Source organism: Podarcis cretensis (genome assembly GCF_951804945.1).
Source record: "Podarcis cretensis genome assembly, chromosome: 4".
NCBI classification, from domain to species: Eukaryota; Metazoa; Chordata; class Lepidosauria; order Squamata; family Lacertidae; genus Podarcis; species Podarcis cretensis.
The window spans coordinates 48,623,948-48,647,482 of NC_137173.1; the positions used below are offsets into that span (position 1 = coordinate 48,623,948).

The 23,535-nt window shown below is 39.0% G+C and overlaps 1 long non-coding RNA gene across 13 annotated transcripts in view; it reads left to right on the top strand.

The window, feature by feature from the left end:
• Positions 1-23,535, top strand: part of LOC307213857 — a 241,109-nt gene that overhangs the window by 153,588 nt on the left and 63,986 nt on the right. For all 13 annotated transcript variants that reach the window (XR_013837734.1, XR_013837735.1, XR_013837736.1 and 10 more), the window contains one exon: positions 1,355-1,418. This is a non-coding gene — a long non-coding RNA (uncharacterized lncRNA). The remainder of the gene's footprint in view (positions 1-1,354; positions 1,419-23,535) is intronic.

The following is a 23,535-nucleotide window of genomic DNA, read 5'->3' on the forward strand; positions in this document are numbered from 1 at the left end:
ATGACAGAGGTGTTGCTATGGCATGGCCAGTACACTCCAGCCTGTCAGCATCTCCACGGCTCCTTTTCCTGTTAAGGACTTACTTTTCAGCTCCTCCTCACCCCATGTAAAATGATGGATGAAATCAGACTTAAATTTAGTGTTAATTCACTACAGGGCTTACTCGTTATCAGTTCACATCCTTCTTAGGTTAAAATTTGAAATTCTAAATTGCAAAAAGCATTTGTTTTCCATCGGTATTACTTTCAAGCAGTGGCGTAGCGTAGGGGGTGCAGGGGGGGCCGGCCGCACCGGGCGCAACATCTGGGGGTTAGGGTTAGGGGGCGCAAATCCACGGGTTAGGGGGCGCAAATTACTTGCCTTGCCCCGGGTGCTGACAACCAACGCTACGCCACTGCTTTCAAGTAATATTTTATCTTAAGGAAGTTCAAAGCTGTATACTTAAAGAACTTCAGGTGTAACTTTTTGGCTTGTATATCACAAACTGTATACATCTGTGTCTAGCCCTCCTTCCACACATTATCTGCATGTTCACGCCGATCTGAGTAGGAATCACAACACACACAGAAGCAGTCTTTCATGCCACACATACCTAATTGGATGAGGAGCCAGATGCATAAGTGTTTGTTAATGAATTAATTTAAAATACTGCTTAATGCCAGGATGACTTCTAAGAAGTTTCCAAAACATGAATGCCAATTGTATGACATTGGTAACAATACAGAATAGTTAAAATGAGAATTTAACTAAAATACATTAAAATAGTCCAATTAAAACATTAAAATGTAAGCATCCATCAAAAAATATGCAATGAAACAATTCCCTTAGAAACAGCACAGAAATTTTAAAAGGAGACTTGGGTCAAGAGGTCAAGGGAAAGCGAGGGGGTTGCCAGTTCAGATGGGTCCTCTCATGTCAGCAGGAGGTACTTTCCACAACACTGGTGCCACCAGTAAAAAGCCTGCTTCCATGTCCCCACAGGCCATTCCCCAACCTTATATTATCTTTTTGACCTTCACTCATGTTTCCACTCTTATGTAACCCAAACAGCAGCATCTACATGCAGCAGATTTGGAGTATATACAAAGTTTGCAGAAGCACACAATGATTTTAAGCAGAACAATCCATAAGCCAACGACTCATGTCCCAAAGGAGGACTGGTCCTAACTTGCCTTCAGGTGTGCTACTAGCTACCACATAGACTTAAATCATAACAAAGTCTTGATTTCCTATTAAAATATCAAAGCACTTTAAATACGTTGTTTTACAATAAAGCGCTGGATTATATTCACAGAAGTTTGCTGAATGAGTTATTTGGTGACTCTGCTTACCTGAATTCATTTCACTTCTTTAGATGCCTGGGTGTCTTGAAGACATTTTTTAAAAGAGCTAGATTTCTGCCATTTCAGAAACTGGAGGTAAGCTCATAATATCTTTATTTTAAAGTATAAATACAATAAAAGTATATGTGGAGCGGTGGCAACTTCACACTATGTTGTCCTCAGGCAAGTCACATTCAGTGGGCTTTTTAGACTGCACAGTGAAGGGCATGCTAATGGGGAAGCCTCTCATGATCTCTGGCCTTCTTGCTAAGCTAGCTAGTTATTGAGATCAGCTGTTCTGGTATCAGAGTGGAGTCTGGAAGTGAAGCCTGCTGTGCAAGAGAAAGGAGCTAAGAGCAGACCCAGAACTTTTGTTTGTTTGTTTGTTTGCATTTTGCAATCCCACCTTTCGCTTATCTTGTACCCAAGCTGGTGTACAGATGTTTCCCAGACAGTTGTGCATGCTGGCATTGACCACACGCAAACCTGCTTAGCTTCAACGAGATGGTGGCCTCCTGTGCCTTCAGACCATATCTGTGATGTGGCAGCAGCAAACAGAGCCCAGTGGTTTTGGTGTTCTAGGAATCGGGCCTAATAGCATTTCATACCTTCCAACATTTATCCAATGAAAATAGGGATGTCCCATTTCATGATAATAATTTTACTATTTACACCCCATACATCTTACTGGATTGCCTCAGCCACTCTGGGCAGCTTCCAACATCTATAAAAACATTAAACATTAAAAAACTTCCCTATACAGGATTGCCTTCAGATGGCTCAGGGGTCGGATAACTCCATACCCTCCAACATTTATCCAGTGAAAATAGGGACATCCTAAGAAAAAGTGAGACATTCTGAGATCAAATCAGAAATCAGGATGGCTTCTCTAAAACAGGGACATCCCTGGAAAATAGGGACAGTTGGAGGGTCTGGTATTTACTTACCGTATTTTTCGTCCCATAGGACGCTCCGTCCCATAGGACGCACCTAGTTTTTTTGGGGGGAAATAAAGGAAAATTTTTTTCCCTTTATTTCCCCCCCAAAAGCAGGTCGGGGAAACCGAACGAGGTCGAGGAACGGCGCTGCGCCTCCCTGCTGTCCCCCGAGTTTGTGGGGCTGGCCGATGTCTGCCTCAGGCGGCAGGCTGCTATCCGCAGCGTGGGGAGCCATGCGGGGAACTCCTGCAGGGCTCCCCACGCTGCGGATGTCTGCCCGGCAGGCGGGGCGCCCTGAAGCAGAGCGCACCGACCCCTCTCGCTCTCCAAGCTTCAGCGAAAACCTGCATTCGCCCCATAGGACGCACCCAGATTTCCCCTTCATTTTTGGAGGGGAAAAAGTGTGTCCTATAGGGCGAAAAATACGGTAATTATTTAGGAATTTATAAGCCATGGCATACAGAATATAACAAGGCAGAATACAACATATAAAAACAAGTCTGAGCCAGATTTGGCTGCTGGTTAACTACCAAGCCAATTTTTAGGTGTTAGTTTTGGTCTGTGAAGCCCTACACAGCTCTGGTAGTGACCCTATCATGGGCTAGTTTACATGTAGTTATGGTAGTACAGTCACACCTCGGGTTGAAGTAGCTTCCGGTTGAGCATTTTCGGGTTGCGCTCCGCGGAGACCCGGAAGTAACAGAGCGCGCTACTTCCGGGTTTCACAGCTCGTGTATGTGCAGACGCTCAAAATGATGTCACGGGCATGCACGGAAGCAGCGAATCGCAACCCGCGCACGCGTAGATGCACAGACGCGGGTTGCGTTCGCTTCAGGATGCGAACAGGGCTCCGGAACGGATCCCGTTCGCATCCAGAGGTACCACAGTATTCATAAAGGCACATACAAGTGCTATATGCATACCATACTATTTTATTGTATTAATTTTCAAGAGCTAGACTGAAGAACTTCCTTGCTATCTTTTGGCTTGCTGATATTTATAGCTGTTATTTTGGATATGCTGATATTAGTTTCATAACCATGATGAGTATGCAATATACATCTAAAATTGTCAATTCTCATATGTTTTAAATTTTGGCATCATCACAAAAGTCTTGAATTGATGTCTGTAGGCTGGGATGTGTCACATTCAAGGTTCACAGACCCATTATGGTGATGAAATATTTCCATATGTAGTTGAAACTGTAACTCATTAATATTCAATAAAATAAAATAAAATACTATAAATGTACCACATGCTTGATTTAAGGTTAGCTATGAGTGCATAGCTTGAACTACATTAGCTAGTCATGCTCCAGAAACAGTTCTGAAGGTTAAAATCAATTTTGTCTTGCTACAGTTTCAAACACAAAGAATACCATTGTTTTCTTCACATGTGGCAACCATTTGCGTTTATATTAAGTTGAAGTGACTGCCATCTAGTGGTCCAAAGAAATTTCATTCACTGCAACTGAAAACAGCAGTAAGACCTCACAGGCCTCACATACAGAATGTGAGAGATACTGTGTATCATCTGGCTGATCTTGGAAGAATAGCGTTGATGCAGGTTATTTCCTTACTATACAATGCATGTTGTGTTTTACAGCCATAGACTTGTTGCTTACATGCTTATTCTTTAGGATCTTCTGCAGTGACTATGATGACTACACTTCCCAAGATGTTCCTTTGGCATAAAGAGATCTTTTTGGAATAATGTGAAATTGTCTTCAAAAGAGTGAAATTTCTCAGGAGACAACTAACAGCAATCTAGCTTTCATTATTCCAAAATATATTTCCTTTTCCTCTACTTAGTGGCTCCAGAATGGGCTACAATCCTGTAAAAATCTGTGTGTAAACACACACACACCTTCATCACAAAATATATTTCTGGAATATATTTCTGCTAGGAAAGGGATTTGGAGTATTGATGTGTTATGAGAGAAATTCCCATGAAAGCATAAGGAAGCTTCATTTAAAAAACAGCAACTGCAAGAAGAGATGAGAAGGTGAAAGGCAAGGGCTTATGGAAGAAATTAAGAAAATGAAGTTTGTTTTTAATATAGCCTGGTGTGTTAGATTCAGACTACAAAAAGCAGCTAGTGTGGTTACAGTTATATAGAGTGTCCGGCCTGCAGGGCATAATAAATGGAACTCTTATTTATAGTTTATGTCAAGGAAGTAACCCAAGATGCAAAGCCAAAAGAAACACTGCTCTTCTGCTAAAGTTCGATTTAGGAGTTGATATTATCCATGGATAATGGATGCTGTTAAAGAATCATATAAGGATACCTATAATATCTACTCAGCTGTATGTCTAATTGAGTTCAATGGGACTTACTCCCAGGCACGTGAATATTGTATCATAGCCTTAGAACACACACATCAATACCAGAAGCCAGATGGATAGTGAAGAACATAAGATGATCCCTTCTGCCCATCTAGACCAGCATTCTGTTCTCACGGGGGTCAGCCAAATGCCCAAGGGAAGCCTGCAAGCAGGACTGTACTCTCCCCACTTGTGATTCCCAGCAACTGCTATTCAGAGGCATATTACCTTGATAGCTGACATGCTAGGTAGCCATCATGGCTAGTAGCCATTGAAAGCCTTAGGCTGCATCAATAATTCTGGGTTGCGCAGCGCAGTGGGAGAGCAATTGCTTTGCATCCAAGAAGTCCTAGGCTCAATCCCTGGCATCTCCAGTCAGCACTGCGAAAGACATGGGCAGCTGCTACCAGTAAGCATAGATCAAGGATGACTAAGTCATAGCCCTCCAGATGATACTGGACTTATAAATCCCATCATCCTATTGACCTATTTGGTTCACTTGGAAACTTGAGTTTTGTTAAGTCACAAAGGGAAGGGGCATAATTGTTTGCCCTGACCTCCTTATCCTGTTTCTGAACTTGCTTAGTTGCTTTACTCACATGATACATTGATGCTTTGTCACTAGGACTTTCTGAGTGGGCTCCCACATATTTTGTTCCACATTTCTAGCACTGGCTAGTTTTTCCAGGTTCTGTTGCAGCCAGTTAGAGCAGAAGGAGCTCATCTGAAAAACACAGGTAGTAAATAATAGTAAGTAGGGATTTGAAAGAGGGAGGGACTTTAAAAAGTTTAGCTCCCTTAGAAATGTTTCTTTTTGGGGGGAGGGGGGTCAGACAGTGGATGGAGATGAAGTGGGGATTAACTTCCTGTGAAGATTTTCTTTTAAAATTGAAACTCACTTTTAACCGATTTAATACTGAACTGAAATCTGAAACTTGGTCTTTGTAAGAGGCCTATGTTATTGACCATGTTTGCTGTGACTTGTCGGAATCAGAGATAAACAACACCTGGAAGGCCACAGATGTTTAACCCAATCTTGGTGTAGGTAATATTGACATAGAAGGACTTACGATGTGACTCGGTATAAGATGACTTCTGTTTGGGAACAAGATTGAAATATTAGTTACAGCAAATTATTGATGGCATGTTGTACCAGGTTTCTTGTGATAAGTTCCTTAATGTTGTAGTAAATCTGCAGTGATGTTAGTTTGGAAAGTTTCCTTCAGATTCTGCAGTTTCACAATTGTATTAAAGTCCTTTCCCTCTTCTGAAAATGTATTAGATTATATTTTGGGGAATGCTTAATTAAGTACATTATCTAGAGAGTACAGGTTCATGCCCTGTGTCTGCAACAGACTGATTTCTAGAGAGAACCTGTGTCAGGTGATTCAACAGTCTACTTTATAAATTGGCTAACTGAGTCGGTCAGGCAGCCACTCCTCTTGGACAATAAGACCTAGTGATCTATTTTATGAGATCCTTTCAAATGAAGTGTGAAAGACGAATATTATTTTTTCCAAGAAGAAGTTAAGCAAAATAAATGGAAGAGAATCACTTATCTGTTCTCCATCCAAGTAGTTTTCAGCAGAAGCAAAAACTACATTCCCAAATTCCGTCAGCTTCATAATGTAAGACAACATCTCATCCATTTGAAAATGAATGTCATACTTTTATCCAAATACCTTTAAATGGCGCAATTTGTCATCGAACTACATTGACTTGAAAGTAGTTAAAGGCTATGAAATGAATAGCTTTACTGGGGATTTGTTTGGATAGAAAAGCCATATGGATATAAAGTTTACATTTTAAGCATACTGAACCTTTTAGTAACTCCAGGATTATTTTTTCTGGCAAAAATGCAAATATGTGTGTCAATTTTATACCTCATTCATAGCTAAGACTGACTACTCCTGCAACACCTGAAGAAGCACACCTAGGTTTGAATTGCTGGGAAAATGTGATATTCTAGCAGGAAAGATACTTCTAAAAGATCTCTGGATGTCCCACAGCAAAGAAGAATGGCAGGGCATTCCTCAAGGGGGAAAGTTGTTGATTTGGCACATCCTGACATTGTTTAAAGGTAAAGGGACCCCTGACCATTAGGTCCAGTCGTGACTGACTCTGGGGTTGCGGCGCTCATCTCGCTTTATTGGCCGAGGGAGCCAGCGTACAGCTTCCAGGTCCTGTGGCCAGCATGACTAAGCCGCTTCTGGTGAACCAGAGCAGTGCACAGAAACGCCGTTTACTGTGAAGTAAAATTCTATGCACTAGGAAGCCTCACTAAGCTTGATTAGTAAGTGTTACTAGGCTCCAATCTCATGCTTGCTTATTTCACAAGACATCTAGGATTGTGTAGTTTTATGATTGTACATTAGAAGTCATATCTGGTCACCAGGTCATAGCTTTTAACAATCATTTGTTTCTTCATACATCTGTCCCACAATCTCCAAATCATCACAGCATCATCTGAATTAAAATGCAACATTATTTATAGCTATAAAAAAGAGAAAAGAGAAGCAATTAATATGTGGAATGAATTACATTTTTATTCGGGAATACTGTATAAGTGAAATATTAGTTCAGGATATGCAATAAAATAGCATGAAATGAACTCCCTCATCCTTTTTAAAAAAACAAATAAATTATAAAAAGAAGAAGAAGCATTGAACAAGTTTTTAGTTCTGTTAAGTTAATATCTCCACAATGTAAGAAACCAGATTTTTAGTTATTATGGTCATGATAGCTTTCAGATTTTTTTCCATGTGGTTTTAAATTACTTTTTTAACTGAACACATCTGTTGAAAAATACTGTGCTTTCATTTAAAAACTAGTTGAAAAATCAAGCAGAATTATTGGGATGTTACCCAGAGTTTAGGAACATAGAGAAGTACAACAAGAAATATCATATCATGCTGAATAATCCTTGGGTTGTCTCCCAAAAAGGAATCACTATAATTTGGTTCTGCCTAGCTGATACTCATTACAAATTTTAAACAAGATATTGGAAGTTGGAAAAGAACAGGAACATTTCCTCTCCTCAAATGACTTGTCTGTTTTATTCGTTTTTATGTTTTTACCCATCCCAATCCTTTGGGACGGAACAGGCAACAAATAGAAAGAACTTTCCAGTCCTAACTGAAATATGCTTATAACTATAAAGTGCATTTTTATTTCAGCAGAATTTCATCCTACTTTTTTATCATAGACCTTTCCTATATTGTCGCTCTGAGTAATACAGCAATCCATTCCTCTATGAAAATACACAGTACAATGGTACCTCGGGTTACATATGCTTCAGGTTACATACACTTCAGGTTACAGACTCCGCTAACCCAGAAATAGAGCTTCAGGTTAAGAACTTTGCTTTAGGATGAGAACAGAAATTGTGCTCCGGTGGTGCGGCAGCAGCAGGAGGCCCTATTAGCTAAAGTGGTGCTTCAGGTTAAGAACAGTTTCAGGTTAAGTATGGACCTCCGGAACAAATTAAGTACTTAACCCGAGGTACCACTGTAGTTCTGATACATGCAGGCTATTACTATATCTTCCATTGCCAGCTGTGGTCAAAATCCAATGCCTGTTCAGGCTTTTTGTTTGCACAAACAATGAGAATCATGTGGGGGGGAAGTGGGGGTGAAAGTGGTGCTAGCCCCCATGTTTCCATCCTCATAATTGTCTGCAGGTCAGAGGCAAATATCTAGAGTGGAAAACCTTTTCTACTCAGGTAGGCTCCCTGCGCGATTTAGAAACCTGGAACATCAGTATTCTAAATTGTATTGGAGGTCTCCATAAATGGACATTATACCACCAACCTGGTGAAGGGCAAGGAATTAATTAGAATGCCTAAGCAGGGTTCTAGCAATGAGATTTTTATTATGTCACATTTCTTTCTATTATGTCTGTTTTATCTTGTCATTTGCCCCCGCCCCAAGAAGAATCCCATCAGCAGAACATGTTTCTTTCTTTCTTTATTAAATTTTTATTAGATATTCAACACAGTAATTTAAACAAAAATACATCATCCACATTGTTTTCCCCCTCCTTTCCCCCTCCCCCCTAAACAGAACCCCCCCCCCCAGGACTTCCCTCAGCTCCTTTCTCTGGTTTCTCAACACATCTTTCTGTCTGCATATTGTGAAATTGTAAAGATCCTCAGATTATCTATCTATATATTACAATAAAGAGTTTCAGTTACAGATAGGTAGCCGTGTTGGTCTGCCATAGTCAAAACAAAATAAAAAAATTCCTTCCAGTAGCACCTTAAAGACCAACTAAGTTAGTTCTTGGTATGAGCTTTCGTGTGCATGCACACTTCTTCAGGTATCTGAAGAAGTGTGCATGCACACGAAAGCTCATACCAAGAACTAACTTAGTTGGTCTTTAAGGTGCTACTGGAAGGAATTTTTTTATTTTGTTTTGAATAAAGAGTTTGTGAATGTTTATTCAAAACCTGCCAAAGAGTCCAATTCATTTTGTTGCTTCTTTAAGTATTTCGTGAAAGGTTCCCATTCATCTTTAAAATCACAGTTATCCTTGTCACGTAGTTTGTGTGTCAGTTTTGCCAATTCCTCATAGTCCATCAGTTTTTCTTGCCACAGTTCTTTCATCAGGATTTCCTCATTCTTCCATCCTTGTGCTATTAAGACTTTTGCCGCCATTGTCGTGTACATAAAAATATTTTTTAAATTTCTTTGGCAGGTCTTTTCCCACAATCTCTAATAAGAAAGCTTCGGGCTTTTTCACAAATGTTAAATGAAACATTTTCTTTAACTCATTATATATCATTTGCGTGTTGAGGTCCCCAGGGCCACCCCAATAACTCACACATCACACAGAATTTTTTGTTTAAATTTTTTGGCATAATTTTGGCCACAACTTTATTGAAATACAAATTTGTGAGTGGTTGCTTAGTCATTGGTTGCGACTATCTGCCCCCACCATGGGGGACAGACTGACATTCTGCACGATGCGAAAGTCAGAATAGGGGAATACCCTTGGGGGTAACGCGGAGCAGGGAACCTGCCATCACCCCAAATGCAACCAGGAGCTCATTGCTATGGCCCGAGCCCCCTTGACAGAGTGGACAAGCAATAGTTAGCACCCAATTCCTTTAACGGAATCCCTAGCAGCAGCAGCATTAGAGGGGCAGGCACTCAACCTACCAAGGGCAGGCACTCAACCACTGCCCCTCAACCAACCAAACCATAAACCAATGCCTAACAAGTTGTGACGATTTGCTACGCAGTAGGCAAAAACCAAATGGCCCCAGCCAATCAGCCAGATGGACAAAATTCCTACCAGGCCCCTGCCCCAAGAGCAGACGACCCCATGACAGGCATAGCAAGGTCAAAGCGAACCACCCTAATTCTAGGGAGGGGGGGACGGGCAATCCGATGCACAGTCGAAAAGAGGAAGCCCTAGCCTTGTGTAAGGAGTTTTAGCATTTCTGGCTGTCAGTCAACAAATGGCAACATTAACTTCTTCCCAACAACAAGGGAAGCCCCAATCGCATCAGTGGCCAACAAACAATTAGCCCGCCCCCAACTTTGGAGTGTCCTGGCGGCCCCCACCGCAACACGTGCTCTCCATGAAGGAGAACATGCTTTCCCAGAACATTTTAATTTTACTACAATCCCACCACATATGGTAAAAAGTTCCTTCTTTTTCCTTGCATTTCCAACACAAATTTGAGCCAGTTTTATACATTTTCCCTAATTGTACTGGTGTTATATACCATCTGTACATCATTTTCATGTAATTTTCTTTCAATAAAGAACAGTCTATAAATTTTAAGTCTATTTTCCATAACCTTTCCCAATCTTCCAACATAATGTTATGGCCTATGTCGTGCGCCCATTTAAAGCAGAACTTGTTTCTTACTTTAGAGCAGGAGTGGCTAACAAGGTGCTCTCCAGATTTTTGTTGCACTCAAAAACTCCCATCAGTCCCAATTAGCATAGCCGCTGGCTGGGGATGTTGGGAAATGTAATCTAGCAACATCTGGAGGGCACCACATTGATTAGCTCTGCTTAAAAGGCTGTCTTACTGTTGTGTTCATAACTACAAGTTTTAAAAATCTGTTGGTTTTTTTTTAAAAAAATACCATTTAGGTTATTGTATTTGCTTATATAATAATTGTACTTCCAGATTTACTGCAGACCATATTTAAATTTCTGGGAAGCATTTAGCAAGTCTGTTTGCACATTAGTACAACATTCTCTAAGTTCTCATGAATGTTGAGACTGTTTTCTATAATTTTGAAAGATGATTCAACTGGATTTCCAAGTTCCTAGTTCCTACTGTATTTTTATAGCAACCTCTTCAAAATTGTCCTTGATGTACCCCATATTAAGTATCTGTGGTCAATGCAACACAATCCTTGTCACATATATTTATCACGGCATCAGATTTGATGTGCATAAAGGCCACCTCCACCTCCACCCCTTTCCTTCCTATCAGTTCTCCACATTCCCATGGCATGTTAAAGTGGGATGCTCAGGTATGTCTTGTTACATGTTGTGTTGCAGGTTCAAAAGGAGGAAGAGGAGACATACAAAAGGGGAGATATTTAAAATATACTTCCTGTCCTTCCATTATAATAGTAGCTAGCTGCCAAGAAAATTTTGTTTGTCTACTGCTTGACTGCGGCTAATCTATATTTGAATCATTTTATTGGCTTCCCTTCCCCTTTGGCCGTAGAGACTAAAGGCAGATGCAGAGGCAGTAACTAGGATTCAGTGGGTGATACTTTTTATTAGATCAGCATCACATCTTACTGAAAGGACATCATGGACTACTCAGCTGACACAAAACCCCACACATACACTATACAAAAGAATATAAGCCTCATCACCCCTCTCCCCTCCAACCTTATACTATACTCAACACTAATGTCTACAACAAATGTAACTGATTTGTAAAAAAGACTGTGCAACCTGAAAAAAATAGAGAAGGTATGTACTTTTGTAAACCAAGAAAATCTTTAATAAAGACAAATTTAAAAAACAACAATGGCAAGGTTAGGTAGCTTCCACAACATGTCTATCAAATAACCAATCCTATTGCTACTAGTTTATGTAATGGTCTTACAAGGGGAGTATCATTTTGTTGCCTAGGCAATTTAGGAATGTGCTCCCTCACTTCTAGTGCTGTGCCTATGAAGCCACCAAAGTACTGACCAATGAAACCACTGCAGTCTGGGAAATGAGGGGATGTGCCCTTGTTTTTCCTAGGTGTTTCTCCTTCTCTTGCCATGAATGATGTGCTCCTTGCACAAGGGGTGAATGCTTAGCAGCTCTCCACAAAGTATGGCCTAAATGCAAACTCAGGAGTTGCTTTAGCTCAGTCTTAACAGCTACAGTTATTTTTATTTTTCATTTGTGAGCTTTCGGGCAGTATTACTGACAATTAAAGGAAATGGCCATAACTGAGTGGTAGGCTCTATCCCTGACATCTCCAGGTAAGCCTGGGAATGTCTTCCTTCTGAAAACTTGGAGAGCCATTGCCCATTAGGGTGGACGATACTAAGGTAGATGGACCAATGGTCTGCCTCATTATAAGGCAGTGTCCTATGTTGTTGCAATCCCAAAGATGTCAAAATAAACAAGTCACCACTTCCAGTTTATGCATCATTTTATCAAGTTCAAAAGATGAGTCTAGGGAGAAAAATGAAACTTCTTCAGTTTCTTTCAGTTTTGATGGTGAAGTTTTCTTCTCTCTCTATATATATATGTTGACTTTCTAGACTAAAACTATTTAAAAAATCAACATAGCACAAGTCAAAGGGACATATGTTAGAAGACTGATGGGTTATTTAAACTTTGCAAGGAAAGCATTTAGTTTTAAATTCTCGGTTTTAGTTTCACAAGCCTCATTATGTAAAGCAAATATTGAAATGCCTGTTAGGCTGCAATCCTAAACATCCTTTACCAGTGAGTAATTTCCATTGAGCTCAGTGGGCCTTCTCTCTGAATAAACATGCTTAGGAGTGTGCTGTCTGTCTTTCATGTTTTTTCAAAAGTATATATAATAACATTAGTTCTTAAATTGTGCAATGTTGACACCATGAAAAGAAAGTTTTGGCAATATTACCGTATATCTTGTTGGTGATGATAGCTTCATATAAGCAATCTGTGAGGTGAAAATTGCAGTTATCTCAACAAACTATGTAATGTAAATTTACTCTCAAGCTATTTCTGAAGCACATTACCTTTATTGTCTACTATCCTTATGTATATGCGCAATAGCCAGTGTCAAAAAGCATCAAGAGCTTTGCTGAAAAGTAGTCTGGAGCACTACATTTCTTGATGTGAATGAGTCTTCAGCTCATCAACTCCCTCTCCATTGTCAGCTACCCAAATCCTGGAAGCTTTTGTTTTTATTTTTAACTAACTGTTGTTTCACAATGCATGCGAACCCAGACCACTGACCACAGTTTAGAGTTTGGACATAACATGAAATTGCAGTTTCCTGTGTTATTAAGGTCATATTAGGGCAGGGCGGGGCAAGGTGTTCCAGAAGATATTGGGGCCCTGAGATATAAAGAGATTTATATCAAAACCAGCACTCTGAATTGGGCTTAGAAGCAGTGTTAGTTTATTATTATTAGGGGGTACTCAAGGGCATGCAGTACTGGCACCTATTTTGCTGTTGTTAAAAAGTGTGGCACCGTAACAACTTCATGGTGAGTACCGGCACCTATTTTTCTAAAACAAATAATAAAAAAAAGTGTACAGTCAGCCAAGGTAGGTGTTACAAATTTGGTATTACATGATGTGTCCGTCTCAAACCTGTCAACAGTTAGTCAACTGCTCTAATTGAAGCTTCTGAACTATTTTCAAAGGCCAGTCTCATGTACAGCACAGAGAGAATATATTGACCAAAGAGAGAGATGTATAAGCACTGGGATTCTGGCAGATGCCTTTTTCTCTGTGACAGTCCAGCAGTTATCAGACAGAGGAGCTATTGGTCTGATCTTTGTTGTACTGCAGAACCATCCAAATAGTGTTTAGAAAGAAGTACAGTAGTTAATCTGGCCAGCCAGGCCAAGAACTAAGAAGCCAAAAGGAGCCTGGTTAACCATATATCAACATCATAAAAAGTAGGTGCCCTAGAGGTATCTTTGTCTTGTCTTGCATCACTTGGGCTACTGCCGTCTGGGAACCTGTACAGAAGTGCATATCATGCTTCTGGCCCTTCAAACATAGGGTTGTTGTCCTTGTGATCTGTTTCCTTGCCTGCCTTATACTGTCTTCCTGTGACCACCTGGCCTGTTATTTCTGAAAACTGATTTGTACTCATTCCGGATTGCAGCATTCACCTCTGATACTCATCATGGGCTGTTTTCAGGTTTGGTTTTGTGTTCCCCAGCAGGCTGCTTGACCTGATCAAGTAGTCCACAGCAAAAGTTTAGCAAGTGTAAAACTTTAAAAAACCCACTGGCTTTGTAATTTATGTGGTTTGATGGTAATCAACAAAAGTATCAGTATCATTTTATTTATTAGTCTCATTACTCATAAAATGACTCAAAGTAACTTATAACACACAGTCAATAAAAACCTAAAAACAACAATGCATCTATACAAATATAAGATAGGTCTAGTAGATCCTGCTCCACCAGAAGATGCCACAAAGATTTTAAAAACTTCCAAACTAAGGACCAAAGGCCTGGGTGAAAAGGAAAGTTTTTGCCTGGACCTCAGAATAACAATTCCAGGGTCTGAAATTGGCTCATATTGTCAGAGGTGGTCCTTGAGGTATAGGGGTCCTGAAGCCTTGAGGTATAAGGGTCCTATAAGGCTTCATAGGTCAAAACAATCATTCTGAATTGAGCTGGAAATGAATTATTAGCCAGTGTAGTCAGGCTAGGGGTGGTTTTATGTGCTCACACTGTCTTGCCCCAGTGAGCACCCTGGCTGTTGACTTCAGTACCTTCTACAGCTTCTGACCAGTTGGGCCATCCTTGTCCAAAAAGCATAGCTGGGCCACCAGTCAAGCAGATATCTTCCAAACCTGTCTGCAGTTATTGGACTTTTCTTCTAGGAACCCTTAATAAATTCCCAGTGAACCTCAGGAGTGGCAAAGATCTAGGTTCAATTGGAGATGAGATATATTACTATTGAAGTTCAACCATGTCATAACACATATGTTTGGTTTTGAGAATGCGCACCACTCAACATCAGAATTCATTTGTGTTGCATCCCTGGTATGCCAGGTTCTGGAACTTCCCTTCTTGTCCTAAAGATCACCAGTGTTCATTGGCAACTCTTCTTCTTCACTGGAAGTTTCAACAAACACATAAGCTCATCTATTTTATTGCACTGGGGGAGAGGAAGTGGTTAAACATAATGACTGCTATATGACAAAACCAAACAAGGAACATATTTTAACATGATAGAGTGCCGTGCAGAGTCATCACAGCCATGGTGCATAGCTCAAAGCCGGAAAGCAAACAGCTGCTGTAGCCTGATTTGAGTTAAAATAGTGTCAGTGTTTAGTCTGGCGCACTGCTTCAGGAGAGATTGGCAGCTGGGTCAAACAAAGTCATTCCATTGGCTCCTTTCCCAGTAAGCTTCTGCTAGCATTTAGGTGCCTGTGCAGCAGCCTAGGCCCTTTTCTCAGGGATAGCCTAACATCTAACCGCACCCTCTTTACTCTTTTTGTTTTTGGTGCTTTTTTGAAAAAAAAGGCCTTTCCCTCTTTAAGATAAATCCAGCATTATGCAATCTGCCAACATTTGTGTATTAAGAATGTGTTCTGTCTTGAAAGCTGATGCATCCTGCTCTCAACGTGTGGTGCAGAAAGAAGTTTGTTACCGTGCTGGATTAATAAAAGGGGCCTTTATGGGTTGTGAAAGAATATCTGTGTGCTTAGGCAGGAAACTTTTTGATCCACAGAAAAGCCAGACGACATCTAGGTAAGGCTGAATATCAAATCTGCTTTTATGAGAAACGGTGCAGTGAGTTCTCAGTTAATTGCAATTGCTTAAAACTGCCTTGCTTGCATGTACGTTTTTTTCTAAATAAGAGAGATTCTTGCACCGTAACTGTTTTGCTCTGTCTGAAAAGCTGGCAAAATGCTGCACTACTCTGTTTAGTTTCCAAGTTTATAAAATCTGTGTGTGCAAAGCTGTACCTGTTTAGAACACGATTTCATAGCCATGAATGTGGAAAGAGAAAGTTCAGCTATCCCATAAAAAATACTTTCAAGAAGTCCTACAGTTTGGGAAGAGTTACAAAGAGTGTTTTTCAACTTTTACAGAATATCTCGACGATAATTTAAAAGCTGTTCAGTATGGCTTTGGACTAATAGGGTTTGAATTACTAAAAAGTTTAATGTAGCTCTGGGGAGAATATTAAGTAAGTTGTCTTTGTCTCCTAGATTTTAATTTTTGTTGTTGCTTTAGCCTGTTGGGTCACATTTTTTGTTAGCGCTGAAGGCTGCCATGAATTGGTAATGAGGGCCCCTTTTGCACATGATTTTGGCACATGGCCAAAATCAACTTCCCAATGGAGAGCTTTCTCTAAAAGAACCTGGAGCATTTTTCTTTCTTTTTTTGTGACGAGGAATCACTCTGAAAGCTGCCATAACCAGTTGTGTAGGCATGTCAAAATGACTTTATACAGTGGACGTGAAACATTCCTTTTCAGTCTGGTTTCTTTTTTCCTAGTATGCAAAGATGTTGGAATTATCATTTTAACGTTTCTTTTAGCTTGCTCACCATTCAGAATAGGGTTTCACTGAGTTCAATCGTATGCTTACGGTATGCTTACCAGAAAATCAATACAAGCTGAACTGTCTCATTTTAGTTTACAGTGATAACCTATGCTTTAAAACACGTCAGGATAAAGAGCAGAGGGATTCTTTAAACTCTTCAATTCATTAAAGGTATATGAAGAGTAAGTAACTTTTTAAGAAGTTTCTCTTCAAAGTTTAAGATGATGTTTGAGAAAAGCTTTTTAAAAGATATGAATATAATGTATTTTTGAAGAAAATAAAGTTTAGAAGTCTTTGTATCTTGGGGAGGGAGAGCTTTGGGAATTTTTGACTGTGCCTCTAATTTTGGAACTAGCAGGCTCTTTGCTAAATCCATGCATTGTTTATTAATAGAAAATGGCAAATACTGTAAGATTGTCATCTTCACATTACTTCAGATTAATTCCTGTTGTGCTAGTCTACAATAAGTGGTTTGTGAAATTCAGCATAAGTATTAGTAAAGAATTGAAAAGTTGAGACATCTGCTTTGCTTACTTTTATAATCAGTGTTGATAGTGTATATGAATGCATTGTACACATGTATTTGTTGGTGTGCATGCTCATCTGCTTCTAATAATGCAATATAGTGGTTGAAAACTAAGCACCTGGAACAGCTTGAGATGTTTTATAAAACCTCGAGGGTCTGCAAATTCCTGTCAGTTCACCACGAGTGGTGGTTGTTTGGTATTATATAGCTGTGGTCCGAATTATGATACTGTAAACTGTTTCCTAAGTGCAATATTTAAAGTGTAGTATATGGATTTTACAGCGATGAAAACACCCAGTATTAAAATATGTTGAAGTAATGGATTCATGGTGTTAATAAAGCACATAAAATATATAAGCTTTAGTATATCTCACTGGGGAATTTTTAAAAGTTGCTAAATGGCAGGAGGGGTGGGGGAGGTTACTGTTGAACTTTTTCCCCCCAGAAACTTGTACCCTAAACAACCAATGGAAGGTATAAAATAAAATAGTAGGAATTTATAAATGTTTATAAAAATGAGTATTTAATGAAAATTATTTTTCTTTATGTGTATGGTATGTATATAAAGTTCAGCTTTTAAAAATGTCATTCAGTGAGAGATCTATTATGGTCAATCATAGACTTCAGGCTTGAACTGAAAAATTTGCATACAGTAAAACCTGAGGTAGGTGTACTGTTTGGCTGAAAGATAAGTAAAGGCTCTCCTGCATGCAAGGGTCAAAAATATAAGAAGGGGACAGATTTTCATGTAGTTGAATAGCTCATCAAATTAGTGAGCATCTTTGAGAAATACTGATTCAGTTAATGCAAAGCAAAACATCATATCACAGGAAGTTTTAATAATTTCAAAATGGGATTATAAAACAATATTGTTCACTTTGTAGCTTTTGTCCAAACTGGGAATAAGTTCACCTTCAAAGTGGTCATAGTTTTAAAATCAGTATAGTATAGTATTTAAAATGGTTTCAGTGAAAGCATTTCAAAGGTAAAAGCTTCAGCTTCCAGCCCTTAATTGTCCTCCTGCACCTTTATATACACATGCATGTAACTCAAAACAGAATTTCAGCATTGGGTTGTTTTTTTTACTAATAATTAAAAATAAAACCCGAATCAGACAGTTCTTTTAAAATGCCTCTCCAAAGAAGCACTCTAAGGCTGCAGCCCTATTCAGACTTTCCTAATACTAAAATCTACTCAATTTTATGGTGCTTACCTCTAAGTAGACATGCATAATTTTGAACTATGAGATGTTTTAATTCTGCACCCTTACTGGTTTATTTAATGCACATCTAGATTTATTTGTTTAATTTATAGCCAATCTTTCCTCCAAGGTGGCGTACATGTTTCTTCCCCTCCTAATTTTATCCTCCTAACAACCCTGTGAGGCAGGTTAGGTGAAAAGAGAGTGACTAGCCCAAGGCTTACTGAATGACCTTCTTGGCTGAGTTTCCTGAAGTTGAATTATACTAATGAGCATCCTCAGATATCCTAATTCAAATATGGAAACTATCACCATCACCATCATCATTTCTACACTACTTTATATTTTTAATAAAAAATATCAAAGTGGTTTACAATGTACATTAAAACATCAAATAAAACAATCCAAAATAAAACAAAATGCCAGTGGAACGTTTTCCCATAGATTGTGATGGTAGGTTTTCAGTCATAAAACAGCAGTCTGTTTCTTCTTCTGTTCAAAATAGTGTGTCTCTCATAGTTTTAACATAGTTTTGAGACATTTGATAGTACAGACAACTCTGAAAATTTGCTGGCTACATTTTTCAGAGATTTCACATATTGCAAAGCCCTTTTAAAAAAACTGTGTAATAAAAATATTTAGAACTCTTGAAGTTCTGCAGACTGGCAAAAGTTTACAACTCTGTCAAATTCTTCACAGTGCTGGGATGATAATTTTTTTAGTTGAGATTTTTTTAAAAAAAACAAAGCACTTGATTGAATATGATCCGAACTCCAGTAAACAGATAAATACATTGCTACATTGAATGGAACATAATTATTTAACTTGGACATAATTTCAGTGATCTCTGTCATGCAAGATTAATGTACGCAGTTACCTCAGATTCTGAGGTAACAAGAGTTAGATAAAAGAAACATGTAACAGTTTTGTCCTTTGAGTTGGAGGAAGAGGAGAGAGAGCAAATACTGTGATAAAATAAAGCCCTGTTTTTATTGCATGCTGCCCATGGTAATGTGTTATCATTTTAGTGATACGGCTATGCTGAAATATGATCATGACTTTGGCTGCAATCCTAAGCACACTTGCCTCAGAGACAAGTCTAATTGAACTCAGTGGGACACACATCTGAGGAAACATGTTTAGAATCAGCCTGTATGTCTGATTTCCTTCTTTGCTTACTTTAAACATGATAACTAGCTGAATTCTGATGAGAAATGAACATTTATTTAATGTGTAATGCTGCTGCTTGGGATGTAACTTTTCATATTACTAAAGTTTTCCTACAAAGACAACTTAAAAGTTGTACTTGTTGCACAGAGACTATGAATAGATCAGATATCTAATTCAGAATGGTTCAGTTTTGTATCTCTGGGGACACTGAGCCCACTATATGGTCAAGTACTAGCTTAGCAATGTTAGCATTTTAAAAATAAGAATCTCATAACTGTTTATTGAAATAATCAGTCTATCATATTTAGAGCAGGCCTATTGAAATTAATGGACCTAAATCCATTTGTTTTAATAGATTGATTTGGAGTACAACTAATATTAGCTGTCATCCAATGCTTTATCTAAGATCAGTTATTCCTTATCTCATTTTTTCCAAATGGAACATAATAAAATTGAGAATTTTGCCAGCAATTCTGCATGGGAAGAACTGAACAAATGTTAGCATTACAGCTGTTGTGCTGGTCATTCAAACCTCTGTTGTTTTTAGTATAGTACTTTGTTTTATATTGTTTTGTTTGTAAACTGCCTCAGGAGTTGCTGCTCTGGGAGGCAGAATAGATATAAATATAAAATAAAGAAGGAAAGAAAGAAAATATACATGTGGACCATCCAAAACACATGAGACATAGTAACTTCTTCCTAGCAATCTGCATTGCTGCTTCATGGATTAATATTTTGTTAAAATCTCAGATTGAATTTAAGCAAGTTTCCCGCCACTCAACTTGTGTTTTAATGGGAATAGGTGAAACATGGATGCCTTAAGTGATCCAGTGATGATAGATTTTGGCTATTCATTGCTGAGTAATTGTTGAGTAACTGGCCAAATTCCCTCTCATCCAGTTCAGGTATACAGGGCCTTTTCTGGAAGTTCTGTCCTTCTATATAATGACTACAAGTGCTAATAATGTACATTCTCAATAAATAGCTAGGCAACATCAACAGTATAGAAAAGGGAGCTTTAAAAGTATTTTCATTTCTCATAAATTATTGGATTCTGTAATTATTAAGGAAACACCCTCAGTCTTTTCTCTGTTATGGAAAGTACAGTCAAAAGTGGTCTCCAGATATGCTGGCACACAACTACATTTCTGAGGTAACTTTTGCCAATTCAAACTAAGCTATGTTGTATTTGTCATTAAATAACACTAACAAGAAAAAATAAGACGCGTAGTGTTGATTTAAATTCTCTATGTGCATTAGAGTCTTTTTCTCAAGTGGTCCATGTCACATTTTGTCCACACATAAGAGCTCAAAGAGATTTTGGGAAATGACAGCTTGTTCATAATACCATGAGCAAGCACCCTTATGTAGTCCATGAAAGCCAGCTGTACTGGCTGGAGAGATTTGGACTGTCTGGTAATATACAACAGCGATATAAAGCAGAATATTATGTAGCATGCCTACTAGAAGTAATTGACTTGAGCTGTTTCTGTTAAGGTATCAAGCTTTGTTCCTCATTCCCTGAATAACTCTTGTTTCTCACTAGCATGATCATGGGCTAGAATTGTGACAGCAAAATCCAAAATTAAGGTATAGGAGCACTATAATAATGGTAGGTGGTGTGCATGTGTGAATCTTGTGTCCTTTTTAGAGGGATTCCAAAAAATATTTCCTGGTTGACTCATCTGGTTGCCCATACTGGAAAGAATGAAGCTGTTCTTCTGTGCTTCTTCTGGGTCTGTGAGAAGTTCAGAAGATGCTTATTCCTTGGCCTCTTCTCTCTCTCCCCCCCCTCTTATATGCACCTCTCTAAGTCACATAGATTTCCTTTTCCACACCTGCTTTCATTTTCAGTTTCAAGCAGGCCTTTGTTTTGGAGAAAGCTGCAGGGTCCACCACTGACTGGGGAACTAATGGGCCAGCTGCCACAAAGACATCACCAACTGCTGCCCTCATAGCAGGGCTGCTATTCCTTCTGCAGTTCACTCTGTCTATTGTGCCACCCATCATCTTCCCTGGGACCTTGTTTCGGCATCCTGAGGGCTACACATCCATCTGACTACCACATATATTTTATTAAGCACCAACAAATTAGCCAAAATAGCTTTTCATACATGCTGAGTTGGAAGCTGGAATTCATTGGCAAAATAGTAAGGAAAGTTTTTATCTCGCTGGAAAGCTCATCATGGCTGAATTTGGTGGTCATGACAGACATCTGCTGTTCTTGTGTGCTAGAATAGCTTTTCAATACTGTGAGTTGTTGCACAAAGCACATTAGTGCTTTATCTGTCAATGCGAGGAAATGCTTGGAAATAAGGTCAACTGAAATCATTGGAATTTACATTCCACAGAAGATTGTTTCCAATTGCTAAATCACCTCTATGAAATCTGGTCTCAAAGCTGGTTAAAAAGCCCAGTCTATAAGCAAGAGGGAAACAGAAAGTAATTTTTATATAATGGAATCCAGGTTATCTGTTGTTTTTATCACACACAGCCAAAAATCCCCTAATGAACATGTATTAGGGAAGGGGTCATCAGCCTGGCACCTATGAGAACCATGGCTCCCTCAAAGGCCTTCTTTGATGCTTCCAGGATCAAAAAAAACCCCAGATTCTCAGCTTTCATTTTTGAAACGGTCGGTTTCTAGCATTTTAGAACCTGAGATATGAGGCGAAACGTACAGACACGATTCTTCTCAAATTTTGTGAGAAACCAGCTTGCTCCACCATTTTAGTATTTTACTCTGCCCTACTTCCCAGAGCACATCCTGAAAAATTCAGATGCCTATGTATGACAGTAGAGGGAGAGATGCATGTGTGGTCTGTGTGTTAGAGAGAGGGGAGAGTGAATACACATATGTGTGGTCTGGGGGAGAGAGGGAGAAATAAAGTGAACAGTATGTGTGTATGACTGACTGCTCATGAGGGTTGGGGAAAGCACAATTCACGATGACATCATGACACACAGCATGGAAGGGACGAACTGGTTTCACGATGAGCCCTGTACAAGCTAAGGTAGAGTCTAACCTCTGCTCCTCCTGAAGGTGGCAGTAAGCAGTTTTTGTCCTCATTGGCATAAATGCACACGTTGATGACATGGTCAGAAGAGTGTGACATTGAATTTCTCCCTTGATTTCAATCATAGTTCACAGGGATATGAAATTTAACACAACACATGTAGAAATATTTAGGTCTTTCCAAAACAGCTAATCCATCGCCTAACAATTCCTATAGAGAAAAATGATGTGTCCATCCCCTACTCAGCATGTGCTGCTGTTTATGACATGTTGAACAATAATGACTAAACAGTCAGCCGTGTATGTAATTAATCTCTTATGCGATAACTTTTGCATAGATGTTCAAAGAGAGTGTGGAGATCATAACTCCTTTGCAATGTAAATATTTCTAAACTATGAGTTGAAATAAATATTTACACTGTAATTTTCATATTTAGTGCTTTTGTGGAAATGCAAAAAAACCCAAGGAAATAAAATATGTAGTAAAAAAATACCAAGACGGCAGATAGGAGGGAGATGGAAGTCCTCTTCAGACATCTCAAATTAGAAAAATAAATACATGACATGAGGGAAGATATTAGGGGCATATGCCGTCTGTACCTCCTCCAGTGTTGCTTTACTGGCCTTCCAACTAACAGAAGGCAACTGTCTGAAGTGGAGATTCTTTTGAATTGGAGAAGAAGCCCTGCCCCCATTTTAGAATCCTCAGGGTTCTAGAATGCCTGGGAAGTCTTCTGTGGATACAAAAAGTTCTCTGCTTCAGATAACTGCCTTCCATGATTTGGCATCAAATAGGGGGAGATCTAACACACTCAACTCCCTGCCCCCCATTTGTTTACTTTCCCCTCTTGGTAAAGCCTGAAGATGGATAGAGTAAATAACACATTTGCTTTAAAATCTGCTGTGCTCTTGCTTTTTTCAGATAATTGAAAGTTTTCTCCAAAGTCTTTAAAATTACTGATTTTCTCAATTTAACTTGATTAAAAACTCAAATATATTGCCATGTAACAGTTATCTAGTCCAGTGCAGTAAATAATCTGTTTGCAATATTTAACAGCATTATAACCAAGCAACAAGTGTTCAAACAGGTTGTTGAAAATAGTTAATAATGTAATAATTACATAAGTTTAGGAACATAGGAAGCTTCATATAGCACAGTGCTGCCTATTGCAACTCACAGCAGCTCTCCAGGGCTTCAATCAGAGGTCTTTTACATCAGCTGCTGCACAAGCCTTTAAATAACAAAAGCAAAATATTATATTTATTAATGGATCTTTTTGCCTTAAAAATAGTTGAAGAACATTTTAAAACTATACAAAACACAT